The sequence below is a fragment of the Ipomoea triloba genome, chromosome 9 (genome assembly GCF_003576645.1).
Source record: "Ipomoea triloba cultivar NCNSP0323 chromosome 9, ASM357664v1".
Classification (NCBI taxonomy): Eukaryota; Viridiplantae; Streptophyta; class Magnoliopsida; order Solanales; family Convolvulaceae; genus Ipomoea; species Ipomoea triloba.
In genome coordinates this window covers 22,007,649-22,012,477 of record NC_044924.1, presented here as the reverse complement: position 1 = coordinate 22,012,477, position 4,829 = coordinate 22,007,649, and positions in this window count along the sequence as shown.

Genomic DNA, 4,829 nt, shown 5'->3' with positions numbered 1-4,829 from the left:
TATATATAATTTTGTTTTGTATTATTATTATTATTATTATTATTATTATTATTATTATTAATACATATTTTATAAGGGTATTTATGTCTTTTAAAACATATTTCATTTCTATTCCTTAAACCAACTAAATATTGTAATATAATTCCTAAAGTCTATTTCTCTCGTGAACCAAACAATAGAATACAATTCCTATTCTATTCTTTGCCTATTCCATACCTTATAGAATATCATTTCTATTACCTCAAAATTTATTCCGGGAACCAAACGTGCTGTAACTATGTCAAATTACAAAGTGGTTGTCTTTCCCTCCCCTCATTTCCTCTTCCGGGCAACTAGCTTTAACTACTAGAAATTGGTCTTTTGTTCAGCGAGGTGTTTATTTTCCCTCAAATTTAGAACTAAAAAGGCAGGTGTTTTGCCTATAATTTTATTTTTATTTTTTATTTTTTTTTCTGTTGGTACAGTGCTACTTAATCTTTTTCGTTTTCTTTTATCAAGTTTGAATTGAGTTTTTATTAATTTTTGTTAAATCATTTCAATAGTAAACATTTTTTTAAAACTTAACTATACAATACAATTCAAGTTAGAATTGTATATTGACCAATGTGATTATCTATTTACAAAATGAACTTAAAGTCCAATCTTAATAAATTGTTACAATTTCCATCTTTGTCAATGTATAACAAAAGTTTTTTAGCTACTAAAGAATATATATGAACACTGTGGAATGCCAAATTTTATTGTGGACCATGGTCTATGTAGCAACGTGGACCATGAAGTATGTATCATTTTAATTACACTTTACCAACTTTGAATTTGATAGAGTTATGGAGACAAAAATATTTCTACCATCGAGCATAGCAATAAATCTCTTTATTATTGGTTATCATAAATTTGCTAACCCAAACTATGGTGTTAAAAAAATTAATCTTGTTAATTGCACATCAAATAATAAATGATTTCGATGAAAAATCTTAAACTCTATCAGTGTTGTAAAAGTCATACCTAGGCACCGGTAAGCCGCCTAACGTATCACCATAAGTCCATAATCAGTGGTCTAGGCGGCCGATTAGGCTGCCTAAACGCTTGCGCTGACCGCCTAGGCTTCTTAGGCATCGACTAGGCCGCCTAGTCCACTTATTAGCTATTATTATTTTAATGGGTTATTTCACTCAAAACGACATCGTTTTGAGCGAAATAACCCGAAATGTTCAAACTCAAGATGTTTTTAGGTTAATGTTTAATATTTTAGTATTAATTAATAAAGTATTAAATAGTTTATAATTATTAGTCTTAAAAAATTTAAAAATTTAAAATTTAAAAATAAAAAATAAAAAATATAAAATATAAAATAAAATAAAAAATACATAGGCGCCAAACGATTTTTTCAAACCCTAACTCATATAGCGTGATCATTTCAATTTTAGGATGCTAAAAAATTTAGTAATTCAATTCTAGCGTACAAGGAATTTGTCAGATTTTTTTTGAAAGCAGGAATTTGTCAGATTTTTTTTTGAAAGCAGGAATTTTTCAGATTAGATTGCACAAATTTAACAATGCAAGAGCACAAAAACAAACTGTTGCCACCTAATATTTTAAATATATTCGCCTTAAAATTGCTTCCATATTGGGAACCAAAAACTAAAATAGAATTTTTTAAAAATATTTCTTATTACCATATTTCATTTTAAAAATGAAAAAAATATTTTATTATATCAATCAAAAAGTGAAAAAATGTTCAAATATTTTCTTTTCTTGATAGAAAAATCATAAAGGAAAAAGTGGTGAAACTCAAACCTAAGACATTCTTTATGAAAAGAAACAATGATGCCATAAAACCAAAAGGTATTTGATCTAAAATTACTCAATTGGTTATTTTTATTGTATTTGGTAATTATATGAAAAATGTTAACTTAGTGAAAATTAATAAAAAAAAAAAACCAATAAGATTATAAATATAATGTGTTTAATGTCTAAAAATAAATATTATGATGTAAGTCTAGAAGAGGAAAATAACCTTTTACAATATTGTCAATAGAATTAATTATGCTTGACACTTTTTACTTCAATATAAATCGTAATTTTCCTATAATTATTATCTTACCCTACTTATACATTATGTTATTACTACTGTATAAAACATTTATAGTAATGTTATAATAGCCAAAGAATGTGGTCGAATAAAAATGCAAGAAGCACAAAATACGATCATGATACAAGATCATGGATGAGGTTTTATTTAGAAAATTTTTAAAAATTAATAGAGTAATCTATTAAATATTGATAATTTTAATAATTAACTTTAAACGTTCACAAATTACATACAGCTTTTTCTCCATTTAAAAGGCTCATCTTCTTAAGAAAAGTGCAAAAAAGGTAGATCTAGAAAGTAAAGAGGAAACGATTGTAGGTGTAGTACAAACTACTCTCAATATTCACCATCTAAAAACGCTCCCTTCATGGCCGGTGACTGATGCAATGGTGGTTCTAACTGAACAAAACGGGCTACCAGATGGGTTTTACCTAGTTGAGGCCGTGAGGAAGAAGCGAGTTCGACAGGTTGGGCTTTCGTTAAATTAAAAAAAAAAAGTATTTTTCTTTTTTAATTTTACATTTTAACGTTTTAAAATTTCATTTTTATTTAAAAAGTAAATAGACATTAACAGAATGCTTAGTTTATGGAATTGAATTTTGCCTTCAGACACAGCAGCTATATTTTATTAAGATTTCTTTCCTCAATCTGTCCATATATATATATATATATATATATATATATATATATATATATATATATATGCATGTGCTTTTGGTGGCTACTTGACTTGGGTTTGCAAATTTTTGGAACTCCGGGCAAACCAAACAGGGCGAACCCCAATACTTAATCAAATGGTATGTAAAGAATCTGATTTTAATTTGAACAGAAAGAACAGTTTTTTTTTACTTTAATTTTGAAATTTATAATTTAACGTTGATTTATGGTGGGTGTTTGAATTGTGCGAAGGGTGGGTTGGCCGGTGATTTTAATTTGAACAGAAAGAACAGTTTTTTTTTACTTTAATTTTGAAATTTATAATTTAACGTTGATTTATGGTGGGTGTTTGAATTGTGCGAAGGGTGGGTTGGCCGGTGATTTTAATTTGAACAGAAAGAACAGTTTTTTTTTACTTTAATTTTGAAATTTATAATTTAACGTTGATTTATGGTGGGTGTTTGAATTGTGCGAAGGGTGGGTTGGCCGGAGAAGTCAAACACGTGGGAGCCTATGGAGAATTTGGCATCTATCACCAATATGATAGATGAATTCGAAAAAAGGTTGTCTTTTCTTTACAAAGAAAAAAGGTTCATTACTGAATAGAAGCTGTAATTCTGACTTGTTTTTTTTTTTTAATTGTATATAAAGTTTGGCTAAAAAGAAACAACAGAAGAAACCTTTACCTTCCCCTTCCCCTGTGGTGATCAAGAAGAAGAATGTATGTTGTGCCATTGCTGGGAAGACAAAGGAGTGTTCAAAGACAATGGAATCCCCAACAAATGGGCAACCTCAAGATCAATTTGGCACAAAGCTAATAATAAGTGAACCTAAAGAAGAATTAGTTGTGCCCAAAACCAATATGGCTAGTGAGGATAAATCCTTACAACGCTCTCAGGAAGCCCAATCTGTTGGAGGGGCTAAAAAGAAGAAGAGGGAATCTGGTCCCTCGGCTAAGAAGTTTAAATTTCCTAAACGTGGTGAGTGTGTGGATCTGTGGAACCTTGGGGATGATCACTTTGCTGATAAAGACCTTGACTGAGGTGGGATTTTTAGTCGGCTTAAACTTAATCAGTGTTCGCTGTTATTTCAAACGTTATTAATTTAAGAATTTTCATTTGCTACTGCATATGATAAAAACCCTAAAGGGCATCTCATTGATATGGTTTTTGAGTGGGTTTTTTGTAACCCAATTTTTTAAAAGATTAATCATTTTATGATTGACAAAATCCAAGCATTAATTTTTTCATTTTTTTAAAACTTTACTAATGTTTACCATTTTTGGGGTGTTTGGTAATTTGGTAAATAGTTGTATAGAGAAAATTGGACTTTTTTGTTGATTATATGTGGACGAATATGTTGATTATTTTTTATTGTAGGATGTAGATTCGTATGTTTTAATTTCTGTGGGGACCATTTATGTCATGTGAATATTGTAGTGTGTTCTTTGGGGACTACTTAGTTTAAACTTTTGTGATAATATCATGTGCATATACTGGGATTAGGAAGCATTATTGTTTTTTGTTCTATGGGGACCACTATGTTGACTGTTGCATGTAAATGATTGCTTTACAGGAGATGGAGTTAGTCCATTTTCATATATGCTTTTTCATAATGGGATAATAATATAGGGTTGGTGAAGTAAAATATTTGGATGGTGATTATGAAATATATGAGAGAATGGAAGCTAGCTAAGGAAGTGTGTCTAGATGGGTTGAAAGATAGGATAAAGCAGTTAGGGTATTCTGAAGTAGAAGTTCAAATTTATTGTTTTTTGGAATGAAAGATTGAAGTTACTACAATCAGACAATCATGTAATAGCACTATTGAATGATGATAACTCGGGAAAGCATTTGGAGATTTCGGTAGAAACACTAGATGAATTAGACTTGATTGATGCATAAATGGAAATACTTGAGCTAGATAGTGATTGGGAAAGGGAGGTTGAAGTTTACTTTATGGGGGTAGATGATGAGGTTGGTGTAGAGGTTGGGGATGAGTTGAGAGCAAACCAAGAAAGGGAGACTAAAGTACAAACATTAGCTCAAACAAAGAACATCCCAAAGAATTGTGATGAAAT